Source organism: Taudactylus pleione, unplaced genomic scaffold (genome assembly GCF_031769625.1).
Source record: "Taudactylus pleione unplaced genomic scaffold, aTauple2 ptg000390l, whole genome shotgun sequence".
NCBI lineage: Eukaryota > Metazoa > Chordata > Amphibia > Anura > Myobatrachidae > Taudactylus > Taudactylus pleione.
Window position 1 is genome coordinate 1,609,861 of NW_028284791.1, and position 17,591 is coordinate 1,627,451.

Genomic DNA, 17,591 nt, shown 5'->3' on the forward strand with positions numbered 1-17,591 from the left:
GTGTCCCCCTTCATTCTATGTCTCTCTGTGTGTTTCTCCACCCCTTCATTCTATGTCTCTCTGTGTGTCTCCCCCCCTTTATTCTATGCCTCTATGTGTGATTCCTCCTCTTTTATTCAATGCCTCTTTATGTCTCCCCCATTCATTCTATACCTCTCTGTGTGTCTCCCCCCCTTTCATTCTACAGACACCCCAACATGACCCCTTCTACCAGGTACAAAGTGCTCTGCTCCTGGACTTCCTTGTTAATTTATGATTGCAGCCATCTGTATTGAAACTCCTGTCTCATCAATTACCTAGTTCAGCACATGTGACTGCAATTTTAAATTAGGTGGGAAGTTAAGGAGCAGAGCATTTTGTAGTGGTCATGTTGAAGTGTAGGATTATATTCCTCTCTGTGTGTCCTTTCCCTCCGCCTTCTTTCTTAGTCTCCCTGTGTGTTTCTCCTTCCCCTCCCCGCTCACTTTAAGCTGGAAGCCGGTGGGGACAATGAGAGCAGGCAGCAGGCTGAAGCTCAGGAGCTTGATGCTGGTGTCGCAGTCATGCTCCTTGCAGCAGCCCTAACTAAGTGGGAGCTGCAGCTGCAGTAATGCCACTGAGAACCACGGGCCTTGTTCGGCGGAGTAATGGTGGTCGGCAGGCAGCTGCGGCACAATGGTGGTGGGAGGTGTGGATATGATGCCCTGGCCCTGGCCAGTGGTGCCACAGCACCCAGGGCAGGTGCCCCACTCAAACCCCCTAATTATGCCATTGACTATTGATGTTAATAATACTGTAGGAATAAAAACAGGTCAAAGTTACATGGTTTTAACTGGTTTAATAATCTTTTAAATAAATCCAGATCCAAAACCAAAATCAAAAACCGAAACAAAAACAATTGAGGGTTTTTTTTTCAAAATCAAAACACATCATTTATTTAGAACCAAAACAGAGGGGTCTGCACCAATCTCTAATTTTGGTGGTGGGAAGAGTCGGGCTCAGCTGTGCCCCCCAGCTAGTCAGCGGTCTAAAGCTGACTGGTGTTGTTGCAGGGTGTGTCACTGTATGAAATACTGCTGAGCAGGGCCACCACTGGGGGGTACAGCCAGTACTATTGTATGGGGCCTGTGCACATAGGATGGCTCAGATGTCTGCCTGTGACTAATAATCATTTTGCTGACAGGATCACCAGCATGCTGTGGCCCCTGACTCCATGACACTGGCAGTGATCAGCTGGAGAATGGGATTTAGATGAGATGCAGGGCATAAGACATCTATGCCCCTGGTACTCCTCTCATAGGAGGATGGTGACTTCAGTCTAATGATCACCTCTTCTGTTCCCCACCCCCACTATGCCTCCTTTATTCCCCCTGCAGCATTCATTGTATCTGCTTGCTGTGCCTGCATGCCATACAGCACAGTAGTAGAGGTGCACAGTGGCAGAAGTTTCCCAAGTGTGCCTCTGCCCCCTTTATCCTCAAGTGTGCCTAGGCTACCCTCATTACCTCTGTGCCTTTACTCCTCCCTCTCAAGTGTGCCTCCACCACCTTTATTAATCAAGTGTGTCTCTGCCCTCCCCAAGTGTGCCTTTGCCTTGGCCCCCTTTCTCAACAAGTGTACCTCTGCCACCTTCACTAATCAAGTGTCCCTCTGCCCCTGCCTCCCCAAGCATGCCTCTGCCATCTTCACTTATTAAGTGTGCCTCTGCCCCTCCCTCCCCAAGTGTGACTCTCCCCCCTCCCACCCCAACTGTGCCTCTGCCCCTCCCTCCCCAAGTGTGACTCTCCCCCCTCCCTCCCCAAGAGTGCCTCTGCCATCTTCACTAATCAAGTATGACTCTGTCTCCTCCCTCTCCAAGTGTGCCTCTGTCCTCTCTCTCCCCAAGTGTGACTCTCCCCCCTCCCTCCCCAACTGTGACTCTGCCCTCTCCCTACCAAAATGGGCATGGCCTGTCAATCCCTTGGTCAGTAGCATTATTCTCATTGGGCATATGATAAACATTCACAGAAGCATTTTCTACCAAATCCATGAGAAAATAGTGTTAATGCTATGTGTTTAGAAATACTGTACCAAAATGCTTTGTATTAGAGGAAAGATCAGTCACACCACTATTATCACATGCAATACATATACTCTTACTTGGATCAAAAATGCCCAATTACCACATAGTCTATTTTAGCTACAAAGCTTCTTTAGCTGTCTCGGTCAGGGTCATATACTCACTTCTGTGGTAGATAAGGCCACTGTTGGTTGCTTCCTGCTCACCTAACTGATGGTGAATACATATCTAGATTAAGAATGCCTATTATCTTCATCCATCCCCAATCAGCATAACAAAACACTTGCAGATCTCAAGTTCCAGACTTCATGAAATTTAATTATAGGGAGCTGATCCCTTTCAGTTACCAGAAGATGTTCTTGACAGTCATTCAGTGCTCTCTTCCAGGATTATTCACAAACTGGTTTGCACGGCTATAAGAATGGCCTATATATTGACATGTGCCAATGCTTTCATATGGGTTGGGTACGGGATCCAACAATCACAATGCCTAACTCTAACCGTGCCCTCCAGCAGCATAACCCTAATCATTCCCTCCCACAACCTAATCCTAACCCTCCCTCTAGTGACCAACCCTAAACCGAACACTAATACTCACCATCAGAATCTGACAGGTTTGTGACTACCGGTATACCACTGCCTGTATTGTGACAATCGTCATTCTGATCATAGGGATACTGACTACATTCCCTTCATTCATCAGTGTCCCTATAGCACTTTATATTGTTAATTGCTTTAGCATCTGACATCCTGAACTTCTTTACCATAGTCTAAATGTAGCCCTGTTGATCCACAGTGACTGTCTCAGCACTTAGATCTTGTATGATTCTTAGACCTAATAGCTGATATGTGGGCCCTTGATCTTTCAATTTACAGTATCATCCAACAAGGATTTGACTCTTGCTATTTTGTCTTCTTGCCCTGCCAACAATAAGTCATCTACACAGCTGAGAATGACAGACAGATTCCCATCTTTCCACTTAAATTATATACATTGGCCAATTCTTGGACAAGTGAAGCCTATCTGCAGTAGGGTGCTGTCTATTTTTTGTATACCTGCAGTGACCACTCAGGCATCATAATGTCCCGGTTACGCCATATAAATCTCCTCCTCCAATTTACCATTTGAATACAAGTTGGTGTAACAGTTGATCATGTGCAGCAGCTATAGTGATGACCATATGCAATGTGTTGTATCTAGTCACAGTGAGAAGGTCATTCTGTTATCAATACCCAGTGGTGTCACAAGGGTGGTGCGGGCCGCACCTGGGTGTCACCCGCCATCACCCAGCTCAGTGACAGGAGCCGGGTGCTGCACTGTAACATTACGTGCGGCACTCCTGGCACAGTGAGGGAGCTGGCACTTTGAAACAGACTTGTCCCCGGGGGGGCAGCCCGCATCTCCCGGACCCCAAAGTGAAGCCACACCCCTACCAGCAAAGCTACTCCCCTGTCCCGTTAGGCCATGAACCCTTTTTGCAAGCCTCGCATACTACAACCCTACCAGCACCAGGTGTCACCTCAATGAGGGATGCCACTGTCAATACCAAACATTTGAGTGAAGCCTTTAGCAGCAAGACGACCAAGGATCATGTCAGCATTCAGGTCATATTTTACAACTCTCCCTGAAATAGCAGCAATCTCCCTGACTCCCTAAAGAGTCTAGCAATCTCCCTGATTGCACCTTTCCACCATTATGTAGCTTTTAGGTACTTGGAAAAAAGGAAATCAAATATATACATTCAAATGGGATCATCAGTGCCATTTCCCTGCATTGGTTATAAGGCACTATGATACCAATGGCTACATGCATTTTCATATAAGGTTTCTCATGGCCACTTATATGGAACCACATACTGTACTGTATGCGTAGAATACTTTTCATCAACAAGTAGATCATACTGAGCAACTATGCACAGATGAAGTAGTACACGTTCACATTACCGCTGTGCTCATACTGTAGGTGCTGCTTTCACAATCCATTGGTTCTTCATGGTCTGTTTCGGGTGGGTTCAAACTAAGAGATCCCAGATGGGTGGATTTCCAGGTATGATACTTAAACAAACAAATTGGATATAAAAGTGTAAATTTATTATAATACTTTGTTACAGTCGTCAATTAATTCAGTAGATACAACAATCAATCAGCAAATATGGAGCCCTTCTCTCAGCATCTAGAGACTGCATTATGTTCAAATGTCCTAGAACTTCTGCAGTCAGTGTTGTTCCAGGAATAAGGCTAATTCTATACTGACACATTACAGCTTATATAGGCTGTTTCTGAGAGAAAAACTCCTGAGTAGGCATTTTAACAGGTATAAAGGTCATTTTTAGAAATATACATAATATTAATAGACAGTGGGGGGCACTGTTGCCTCAATTATCAATATTGGAATTCATATCTTGATAACAACGTTTATGGTGTTTATTTTACATTAGTTGAAGGTAAGACAATGTTGACATAGGTTTAACTGTCTCGTCACATAACTAAACATTTAAAATAGCTAACTAGTTAGCATTCCAAAACATATCAATCCCAATGCAGGAATCCGATAGGAGGCGTGCCCGAATGAAGGTAAGCTGAGGCACCCGCACTGTTAGCCGTGGGGGGGGGAGTATTAGGTTTAGGTCAGTTAGTAGGGGTTAGCGTTAGGTTTTGGGGGGGAGGTTAGGGTTAGGCACCTATAAGGGGGAGGGTTAAGGTCAGGCACCACTGGGGGGGTTAGGCTTAGGCACTAAGAGGGGAGTGTTAGGGTTAGGCATGAAGGGGGGATGCTTAGTTATAGGAACTAATAGGGAGGGTTAGGGTGCAGGGTGAGGAGGTATAGTGTTAAGCCACAAGAAGGGAGGGTTAGGGGGAGAAGAGGGGAGGGTAATTATACTTACCCAACCCCTGTCGGGATACCAACCATCGGAAGCCGCTGTCAGTATTGTGACAGGAGGCACCCCGACAGCCGGTATGCAATCGGGAAGCCGACTGCCTAAATACTGGCAGCCGGCTTCCCGACTGTCATATCCCGGCAAGGGTGAAATGCCGGGCATCTAGATGTAGACGCCCGGCATTTCCCTGACACCAGGAGACCGGCGCCCGGCATCCCAATCGTAGTGATGCCGGGCGCCGCGAGCGGACAGCTGCGGGGGGGAGGGTTAGGTTTAGGGCTCCTGGGGGGGACTTAGGGTTAGGCACCCCCCCGGGAGGGTTAGGCTTAGGCTAGGGGGAGAGAGGGTTAGGGTTAGGCACCCCCGGGGGGGACTTAGGGTTACTCACCCCCCCGGGGGACTTAGGTTTAGGCAGCGGGGAAGGGGGTGGTTAGGGTTAGGCACTTAGAGGGGGGATTAGGGTTAGGCACTTGGGGGGGAGGTTAGGGTTAGGCACCCCTAAGGAGGGTTAGGGTTAGGGGGGTTAGGTTAGGTTAGTAGATACTCACCTATCCACGATCAGGATTTCCAGCGCTGTCGGGCTTCCGCTGCTGGGATCTCTGCTGATGTCAGGCTGCTGCTGCTGGGAATCGAACCACCGGCCATGCGGCCGGCGGTATTTCATACCAATTCCCGACAGCCCGCATTACATACCCATTCTGTCCAGTAGCTGTTTAATGTCCCTTTAAAGGAAACAGTGGTCTATTTATGGATGAATCACTGCGTCTGCACTAGTCCAACACCAATGCAGGTGGCGATTACTTTCTACGCCAAATGTGCAGCTTGCAGATATCTGCCAGATCCATCTGCATTTTCGCCACTGACTCAGAATAAGCCCCATTGTGTTTTCATTTTTAACCACAGCTTACAATGTAATATATAATACCTATCTATTTAATAGATTGATATTTTGTATCTATCTATTAAATAGATCTGGGTTTCTACTTAATCAGAACTTTCTAACTAATTGTAACATTTGAACCTTTTTATTCTCCCTGTTTACTGTATGTCACCAGGCTGCTATCAGCATGTGAGATACTATAAATTCAAATGGGATGCGTTCAATATATCAACCGCCGGGATCCCAGACACTTGTCAGAATACAGGTGTCGGCATCCCGACCGCTGGGATCCCTATGGTAAGTTCTGGGGTTAGGGGGAGGATTAGGGGTTAGGGTTAGGCCCTAGGGGAGAGTAAGGTTTAGGCTGCAGGGAAGGAGGGTCAGGGGTAGGGAGAGGGTCAGGGTTAGGATACCAACCGTCAGGTGTCGGCATCCTAACCCTGTCAGGATGCTGGAATCAGGATACTGACTGCCAGGATCCCGAGCAACTGCATTCCATACCCAACCCATGCAGATGTCTACAAAATGTCTACAAAATGTCTACATTGTATTGCTATTAGAAATTAGTAATTAGAAATTAAGGGCCTATTAATAGTTTCCTGGGTTCCCGCTTGATGTATATAGACTAGTGATCCACTCTCCCTCTGGTCGCTGCCATGGTAACATGATGCCATGTATACCAGCTGTTGTACTTCCAGCATCCGGCACCAGAACTGCTGTATACACAGGAAGTGCAGCAGATACCGGGGCCAGACCGGGCATGCAACGCGGGAGAGGTAGTTTTCTTGTTAGCTATTTAAGGTAAGGTTGTCTGTGAAAACACCCATTTTCAGGGGATAGCAGCAAAAATTAATTATCTCCCAATTGTACTATGAAGGGATCACAGCAGATGTCTCCGATATATGCTGTGGTCCGTCCATTTCCAAAAGCAGCCGCAACCCCCTAGGTTTCTATGGGGGGGATGCAATGCTGTCAGATTTACCAAACTCCAGAATGCTTCACATTCCAGAGTTTGGCCCCCCGCAGATTACACCATCTGGTAATAGCTTGGGCTACACTTCGCAAAATTTACCTGGAGAGGATTCCTCCAGAACACAGCATGGTCTGTAGACTACACATGCGCAGGAGTCCTTAAAAAGGAGCTAAGAGACCACTAATACAGTCACTATACTACGAGCACATTGCAGTGATGGGTCCCTGAGTCCCTGAGGGTGCTATGCCATACATAGGAAATATGCTTACTGTAATGCAATCATAGACAATAATATCACACCCGGGACCTTATTCAGCAGTACACTGCTGAACGCATGTGCAACACGGGTCCTGCGTGTTCGCATGCAGAGCGGCAGCAGACTGTCAGTGGTTGACAGACTGTTGCCGATTTTGAGTGGGGAGGGGGCGGCGAGGGCATCTGTTTCCCAAAACGGAGGCGTGGCGCCACCATTTGGGGTGATGGAAGAGGCCTGGATCTCCGTCAGCTGATGGAAGATTTCCTGGCCTCTTTCTCTCATCTACAGCGGCCTGCTTGCATGACCCCATGGGTCACTCAGTCGGCCGATGGTCAAGTAGATTATCCGATGCTGCGTTGTACAACGCAGCTCGGATAAGTGATGCATGCAGGAGTCATGACGTTTCCTGCTGTATTACCATAATTGCAAGGACGGAATTGCAAAGCTGCTTGCGTGCAGCTTTGCAATAACGTTCTAAGCTGAATCACCCCCCCAGATCGCATTGCAGTATGTGATTATTGATAAATGGGCCCCAAGATACTCTTTTCATTTTCAGTGGAGGTATAGAGGGATTGAACATTTATTGCAACCCATGAATCGTTTTCCTGCCAAACCACAACTTGCATGGCTTGGAGGCAGGGGCATAACTAGGTATTTGAAGGACCCATAGCAAAAGTTTGTATGGGCCCCTATGTACCACCCAATGGTGAAAAAAGTATTTTGTCATGACCAGAGGTGTTGTACCTGGCGGTTCGCGGCCTCTGCCTGTGCGGGTGCTTTGGCGCGGTCCTACTGGTGGGGGTGCTGGTATCTGGAGGTTGGTGCGAGGTTCACGTGGTTGTTCCAAGGGTACATACCATCTGGTGACAGGTGAGACTGGCAGCGCTGCCGCACTTTGGACTGCTGGGCGCCGCCATCTTGGTTTTGGGCATTTGACCTGAATAGGCCAATCAGGTTGGAGCTTCTGGCATGTGAATCTCAGCAGCCTATAATGCACTTTCCCATGGTACTTAAGGGTGTTCAGCACACTCTATAGTTGCCAGTGCAACGTGTACACAGCGGAAGCTGTGTGAGAGTTCTCTGTGCTCCTTAGCTCAGTGTGATTATTGCAGTCCTAGCAGTGCTCCATTACCTGATCTGTCTCCACCTCAGGCTTACCCCAGATACCCGCATCTACCTGCATCTACCCTGCTATACCCCATTACTCCAAACCCCATGGTTTATGATCCCTTCAGCTCTCCGGACTCAGAGCCCACTCCAGTACTTCAGACCTCTGTTCCTCAGTCACACCTCCATTGGACTTTATTTTCTCTACCTAAACACCTGTTTTCAGCTTCATTAATTGGACTTTGTTTTCCTGCCAGCCACATGTAATTCAGCCACACAGCACCTGGATTTGTTTATTTTCTGCCAGTTTATATATTTATCACCGTGTCATGAATAATAATACTCCTATTAAACCTGCTGCATTCCAATACTACAAACCCGTTCCAATTATCTCTCCTACATCCACCCCAGGTTCAAAAATAATCCAAACCTGACATATATAACACATGTAACATGTGACAAGGAAGATGGGCCACCTCAGCTCTGAGCCTCATAGCAGCTGCACCCCTTGCATGTATGATAGTTACGCCCGTGCTTGGAGGACTGCTGTTCTGTCTTTGGTTTGGGAATTAAGTTTTATTTTATTTTATTTAAATAAAAGTTAATCTGCATATTCAGATAAATGAGCCATTAAGGATGTCAAAAAGCATAGGCACACGCAGGGGGGGGGAGGGGGTTCCGGTTGCCTGGAAACCCTCCTCCCCAGCCCATAACCACAATAGAAATTGTAAAATAATAGAATTGTACTGCATGTTCTTCTCAGAATCACAAATGAAATAAATAGCACTCCCTGTTGATCTTTTAATATGTGTCAGCAGGTATTAAATACCTATGTGCACCGAACTAGGAGATCTGGAAAACATGCACTGTTAGGGGTGCAATGCTATAGACCATCAATAGGATAAATTATTAATATAGTATAATACACTATTCAGTGCATAAGAAGACCAATATGTACATATATGCCCAGGGTTGTGCTTGGTTCTTCTGCTGCACCCCCAGACTCCCGGACTAGCTCCAATGCTCTGGAATGGAGCCCCCATCTGAAATAAAAACATTTAGCTCAGGCAGGATGGACCTACTGCTGCATTAATGGCTTACTGGGATCGCTGGTCTTGGATATGCTGGAATTATGATGCACATTACACTATGTATGACACATATTAAAGATGGTTAAGGCTAATTATTCATGGACTGGCTACACTCACTCTAAAATCAAGCATTTGGAAACCCCCCTCTAAAAATCCTGCATTTGCCACTGAAAGGTATCACAAAGGCAGGCAATAGCTACATGAATCACAGTTAATCATGGACAGTCTGGTGCAAGGAGGAGTGGAGGATGGGACTTACCCCTCATATTCAGGATCCTAGTGCCTCTTGCAGGAAAGTTCAGTAGCACGTGCTGGAGGAGTTATAAAGAGACAACCAGCCAACAGTTGAGCATTATTTTTCCTGAGGTGGCTGCTTGGAGCAACTCTATTCAGAGAGGCCTGTCCAGCAAACATAGAGGCAATGCCTGAGCCCCTGAAGGAGGGTTTGGAAAGCTGACGCCCTTCACTACCCATTGAAATTCAGTGGCTGGATAGTGACAGCCTACCCTGATCTATTTGAGATCTGCTGGGAGAGTTTTCTGGAGACAGTGCTGACAATTCAGATTGATGTCAACTTAAAGGAAAGAGGCCTGTCTCTTTTCTTTTGGATTCATTCCACTTGAAGGAGGAAGATGCAGGACTTGACTGCAAGTAAAACCTATCCTTAATTGCCCGTCAGTAACTCCTACATTGAAAATGTCCATAGAGAAGAATGATAAGCAATCAGTATAGAGCCACAGTTTATGTATAGCAGTAGTTCAGAGTGAAAAAAAAACACATTACCCCACAACAAAACTTTAGAAAGCACTGGGCTAACATTAATAGGCTCTAGGATTTAGAATAATAAATATTAAAAAAACTATTATCCATAGGAAAACCAACAGACCATAAATAAAAATATATTATTATTATTATTATTATTATTATTATTATTATTATTATTATTATTATTTCCAAAATGACTCTGGTGTATATATAAAAAAGTGCAGGTTTTTAGAAGTGGAGATGTTGCCCCTAGCTACCAATCAGATTATAGCTATTATCTTCTAGAAGGTGTTACTTAAATAAGTAGAATAAGATTGGTTGCTATGGGCAGCATCTCCACTTCTAAAACCCTGCACTTTAGTAAATATGCCCCTCTGTCTCCAGTACATAGAACACTCCTGAGAAGGCTATATTCTTCTCTTAAGTATACAATGATATAGGAGGTAAAAACTCACACACAGTCATTTTGGAAATAATATATTTTTATTTAAGGTCTGTGTTTTACTAAAGTCAAAATTTTCAACAAGCAGAAACTATTCAGGTCAACACAAGATCTCCAAGCGGTTTGGATATTTTTATTATGCTACTGTAAATTTCTTTCTTTACAAACACCACTCCTTTTATATTTCACTGTTTCATTACCTAAATAAAGACTTTTAGAATTTGAAAACTAAAAGTTATCTTTTAATTAAAGTGCGTCAATTTATGACAAATCTTTTTCTTTTTGACTTATATGACTCTAAAAGGCTAGCGTTTACATTTTACTGTAGCTTTGGTCCTGAAGGTGTCTGATATTTATTCAATGTTGTCTCAGAATATCTTAATAAATAACCTTTTTTATTTTATTTTCCTGACAACTTTGTTTCAATCAATGAAAAGTTGAAAGATATTTGGTTTTTCTTAGCTGTAGGAGTAAATTATAAACCTTTGCTGAATAAGAAAATATTAGATTTGGAAAATTCATGATAAGAATAATTGAATATCCCTTGGAATTTGGAATATGGGACCAACATTGGAATTTAATTAAGGATTATTATTTTGTAACTTTTTATACACCCCTCATTTCCCCATCACCTATGAGTATATACAGTATGTATAAAATTCAGCTGCAGTTGTTATGTAGCATGGCAATTTTGAAAGCATATAATAGGTTTGCAGAAATTAAGGAGCTTGGTCAGTGAGGGTGAAGAATATAGATAGAATAGTAATGAAATGTTTAGTTTGAAATGTAGTTTACAGTGAAATAAATTGATTGTTCAGTATGATTGACTGGAGGAATTCACAAAATTTATAATCTCATCTTCTTCCTAACATTGTTCCAAGTGTACATCTTTAAGAACTATGATGCTTTGAGTAGTGAAAATAATGCAAAAAAATAAAATAGGTAATTATATTTTATGCTTCTTATTCCAACATTCACTAGCATAGCATGTAGAGCTGTATCTAGAGCCAGGTCTGATAGGCAGAGCAAGTCCAAGCTATCAACAAATAGGATAGATCTGGGAAAGGAATGCACCTCAGCGGCTTTAGGCTTTGTAAATGATGGCCTACATGTCCTGTATAAAAGCCCCAGTCCAAATATATACTCGAGATGTGTGGTTTGGTTTTGACTCATTTTTTTTTCTACAAATTGCGTTAAGGTCGAATTTATTTTTTTTGGCTATCCAAAACACGTGAGAGCCAGAAAGCCAATTAGATGCTATATTTGAGATCTGTACACAACCGAGTTAAACCAAACTGCTCATCTATATACTAGAGATGTGCGGTTTGGTTTTCCTGAAAAACGAACTGGCCCAAATGTTGGGGTTCCCAAGTAGAACTGAGTTCCTGCTTGGGTCTGCTGTAAATTCAGAACTTGGTTTTAAAAAATTAATTTCGGGTTTTTGATTGCGTGTAAAGATGTTACATGATTTTAGCTGTTGTTATCAATTTTAAAGAAATCCAAAACCGAATCCGAACCAAAACATTTGAGGATGGTTTTTCCAAAACACGGGGTTCCACACACATCTCTATTATATACACCCCCATCATGCCACCATATTGCAGTTCCTTTACGACACCATGTTACCCCATGCCTGTGCTATAGTTCTTATCCTTTCAATAAATAAATATCTAAAAAAATGTACAATATAAGTTTTATATATTTTATACATATATATATTTATATATATATATATACAGTATATATATATTTTTTTTATTATTATTTTTGTAACATTCAACCCTCACATGGGTCTGCCATACGACTGTGGCTGAAATGATTGGTTCGTTTGGGCCCCCACAAAACAAGCTGGCAATTAATCTGTCCCTGCACAAACTGGCTCTACGGAGGCATGATGTCGTCCTCATCCTCCGATTCCTCACCCTCTTCAGTGTTGTGTACATCCTCATCCTCACAGAGTATTAATTCATCCCTGCTGGAATCCACAACCACAGGTCCCTCTGTACGTTCTGGAGGCTGGTCTCCCTGGAAGAGTTGATAATTCATTTATTGAACATCATCTTCTCCACATTTTGTGGAAGCAACCTCCTACGCCTTTTGCTGACAAGGTTCCCGGCTGCACTAAACACTCTTTCGGAGTACACACTGGAGGGGGGGCAACTCAGGTAAAATAGAGCCAGTTTGTACAGGGACCTCCAAATTGCTTCTTTTTTCTGCCAGTACAGGTACGGACTGTCTGACATGCCTACTTGGATGCTGTCACAGATGTAATCCTTTAACAGACAGACGCATGCTTGTCGCTGCTGCTTTAAGGATGCAGGTGCGGCTACAGCCCACACATTTCACAAAGACAGAAAAAAAAAGAAGAATATTTTTATGGTTTGTGGAGCGCACTTTGAGGGTGTCACCACCCTTTAACAGACAGACGCGTGCTTGTCGCTGCTGCTTTAAGGATGCAGGTGCGGCTACAGCCCACACATTTCACAAAGACAGAAAAAAAAAGAAGAATTTTTTTATTGTTTGTGGAGTGCACTTTGAGGGTTACACCACCCTTTAACAGACAGACGCACGCTTGTCACTGCTGCTTTAAGGATGCAGGTGCGGCTACAGCCCACACATTTCACAAAGACAGAAAAAAAAAGAAGAATTTTTTAATTGTTTGTGGAGCGCACTTTGAGGGTTACACCACCCTTTAACAGACAGATGCACGCTTGTCGCTGCTGCTTTAAGGATGCAGGTGCGGCTACAGCCCACACATTTTACAAAGACAGAAAACAAAATAAGAATTTTTTTATTGTTTGTGGAGCGCACTTTGAGGGTTACACCACCCTTTAACAGACAGACGCACGCTTGTCGCTGCTGCTTTGAGGATGCAGGTGGAATCTAGACGGGATTTGGAACCGGGGACACACTACCTCCATCAATTGTCTAAATCCCGCTGCACTAATGGCGGATACCGGACTCACGTCTAACACCAACATAGCAGTCAAGGCCACAGTTATACGTTTTGCTTCAGGATGACTGCTGTCGTACTTCATCCTCATCGCTAGGGACTGTTGGAGGGTCAATTGTTTAGTAAAAGTGGTGGTGTTCCTACTTCCTCTCTGGGATGATGATCAACTCCCAGCAGCAGCAACAGCACTAGGAGGAAGTGGTTCTTCATCTTTCCCTATTTTATTTTTATCAGAGAAAGTTTGGTCCTCCATTTATGTTATATTGATATATACGTGCGGCTAAAGCGCACACAAACACAGAAAATATTTTTATATTTTTGCTGGAGAGTAGTGCACTTTGTGGGTTACACCACCCTTTAAGAACGCCGGCTCTTTACTTATGGGACACAGGCGCACGCTTGGCGCTGCTCCTTTGTTGATGCACGTGCAGCCACAGTGCACACAAGTCACAAACACAGAAAATATTTTTTTTTTTTGGTTTGGACTGGAGTGTACTTTGGGGGTTACAGCACCCATTAACGGTCAAGCCAGCCGGCCCTTTACTTATGACACAGGCGCACGCTGGGCACTACTTTGTTGATGCACGTGCGGCTACTGCGCACACAATTCACAAACACAGAAAATATTTTTTTATTTGGTTTGGAGTGTACTTTGGGGTTACAGCACCCTTTAACGGTCAAGCCAGCCGGCCCTTTACTTATGACACAGGCGCACGCTTGGCACCACTTTGTTGATTCACGTGCGGCTACTGCGCACACAATTCACAAACACAGAAAAAATATTTTGTTATTTGGTTTGGAGTGTACTTTGGGGATTACAGCACCCTTTAACGGTCAAGCCAGCCGGCCCTTTACTTATGACACAGGCGCACGCTTGGCACTACTTTGTTGATGCACGTGCGGCTACTGCGCACACAATTCGCAAACACAGAAAAAATATTTTGTTATTTGGTTTGGAGTGTACTTTGGGGGTTACAGCACCCATTAACGGTCAAGCCAGCCGGCCCTTTACTTATGACACAGGCGCATGCTTGGCACTACTTTGTTGATGCACGTGCGGCTACTGCGCACACAATTCACAAACACAGAAAATATTTTTTTGGGGGGTTTGGACTGGAGTGTACTTTGGGGGTTACAGCACCCTTTAACGGTCAAGCCAGCCGGCCCTTTACTTATGACACAGGCGCACGCTTGGCACTACTTTGTTGATGCACGTGCGGCTACTGCGCACACAATTCACAAACACAGAAAAAATATTTTTTGGGGGTTTGGACTGGAGTGTTCTTTGGGGGTTACAGCACCCTTTAACGGTCAAGCCAGCCGGCCCTTTACTTATGACACAGGCGCACGCTTGTCACTACTTTGTTGATGCACGTGCGGCTTCTGCGCACACAATTCACAAACACAGAAAAAATATAATTTTTTTAGCACTTGGGGGGAGCACCCCTGATGGACAGAGCACCCCCTGGACAACACTACAGCACCCCTTTAGGACTGGGACACTGCACAGGACTTTGGAGTGGACACAGCCCCTATGGAGAACTGACTGCACAACACAGTCCAGCCAGCCCCTATGGACTTTGAAGTAGTGGACACAGCCCCTATTAACAACAGCAGCACAGCACAACACAGCCAGCCCCTGTGGACTTTGAAGTAGTGGACAACAGCAGCACAGCGCAGCACAGCACAGCACAACACTACTCTGCACTACACTACACTACACAGCCCTGCCAGCCCTAACTCCCATCCTCCCTCTTCACTGTCCACAGCCGAGTGAGAAAATGGCACCGATGCGGGTACCTTATATAGGATCCAAAACCCGCGAGACCCGGAAGGCGGGATGATGATGTTTTGCCTCGATTTCAGATCCGAGTCAGGCGGGAAAAGTCGAGCCTGACTCGGATCGGCCTGGGATCGGGGGGGCTCGGGGGGGTTCGGATTTCAGAAATCTGAACCCGCTCACCCCTAATATATATACATACAGAATATATATTTGTGTGTATATATGTATGTATGTGTGTGAGTATATTAGGGATGAGCGGGTTCGGATTTTCTGAAATCCAAACCCCCCCGAGCCCCCCCTGATCCGGGCCGGGAACTGAGTCATGTTCCAGTTTTCCCGCCTGGCTCGGAAGTGAAATCGAGGCAAAACATCTTCATCCTGCTGTCAGATTCTCACAGGTTTTGGATTCTATAAAAGGTCCTACAATCGCCTCCATTTTTTCATTCCGACTATGTGCGTGCGGAAGGGAGCAGGGAGCTGTTGGCTAGTGTGTATAATAATTTAAATATAAAATTATAATAATACTGGCTACTGTGAAGAGGCTGGCTGGCTACTGTGAAGAGGCTGGCTGGCTACTGTGAAGAGGCTGGCTGGCTACTGTGAAGAGGCTGGCTGGCTACTGTGAAGAGGGAGGGAGCTGGGAGCTGTTGCTGATGCTGGCTGGCTACTGCTGTCCATACATAGGGGCTGGCTATTGTTGTCCATATAGGGGCTGGCTGTTGTCCTGTCCATAGGGGCTGGCAGAGAGGGAGCTGGGAGCTGTTGGCTACTGTACTGTTGTTATAATAAATAAAAATAATAAACTTAGTAGTACACTACTAGTTATATAGTTATATACATTACAATACTGGGCTGGCTGGCTACTGTGAAGAGGGAGGGAGCTGGGAGCTGTTGCTGATGCTGACTGGATGGCTACTGCTGTCCATATACATATAAATACTGCTGACGCTGACCATAGGGGCTGGCTGGCTACTGTGAAGACGGAGGGAGCTGGGAGCTGTTGCTGATGCTGGCTGGCTACTGATATCCATATACATACTGCTGATGCTGACCATAGGGACTGGCTGGCTACTGATATCCATATACATACTGCTGATGCTGACCATAGGGGCTGGCTGGCTACTGATATCCATATACATACTGCTGATGCTGACCATAGGGGCTGGCTGGCTACTGATATCCATATACATACTGCTGATGCTGACCATAGGGGCTGGCTGGCTACTGATATCCATATACATACTGCTGATGCTGACCATAGGGGCTGGCTGGCTACTGATATCCATATACATACTGCTGATGCTGACCATAGGGGCTGGCTGGCTACTGATATCCATATACATACTGCTGATGCTGACCATAGGGGCTGGCTGGCTACTGTTGTCAAGTGCTGTGCTGCTGTCTGTCAAGGGCTGCTGCCTCGAAAAAAAAAAACCACACCAGTCACTGTCATCGGCGTAGCTGTCACTGTCACCGGTGTAGCTGTCACTGTCACTGTCATCGGCGTAGCTGTCACTGTCACCGGTGTAGCTGTCGCTGTCACTGTCATCGGCGTAGCTGTCACTGTCACCGGTGTAGCTGTCGCTGTCACTGTCATCGACTTATCTGTCACTGTCATCGGCGTAGCTGTCACCAGCGTAGCTTTTGCTGTCACTGTCATCGGTGTAGCTGTCACTGTCATCGGTGTAGCTGTTGCTGTCAATGTCACTGTCATCGGCGTAGCTGTCACTGTCAATGTCATCGGCGTAGCTGCACAGAAAAAAAAACACCTGCCACTGTCATCGGCGTAGCTGTCGCTGTCACTGTCACCGGTGTAGCTGTCGCTGTCACTGTCATCGACTTATCTGTCACTGTCATCGGCGTAGCTGTCACCAGCGTAGCTTTTGCTGTCACTGTCATCGGTGTAGCTGTCACTGTCATCGGTGTAGCTGTTGCTGTCAATGTCACTGTCATCGGCGTAGCTGTCACTGTCAATGTCATCGGCGTAGCTGCACAGAAAAAAAAAACACCTGCCACTGTCATCGGCGTAGCTGTCGCTGTCACTGTCATCGGCGTAGCTGTCGCTGTCATTGGCGTAGCTGTCGCTGTCACTGTCATCGGCGTAGCTGTCACTGTCATCGGCGTAGCTGTCACTGTCATTGGCGTAGCTGTCGCTGTCACTGTCATCGGCGTAGCTGTCACTGTCATTGGCGTAGCTTTTGCTGTCACTGTCATCGGTGTAGCTGTTGCTGTCACTGTCACTGTCATCAGCATAGCTGCACAGAAAAAAAAAACACCTGCCACTGTCATCGGCGTAGCTGTCACTGTCATTGGCGTAGCTGTCGCTGTCACTGTCATCGGCGTAGCTGTCACTGTCATTGGCGTAGCTGTCGCTGTCACTGTCATCTGCGTAGCTGTCACTGTCATTGGCGTAGCTGTCGCTGT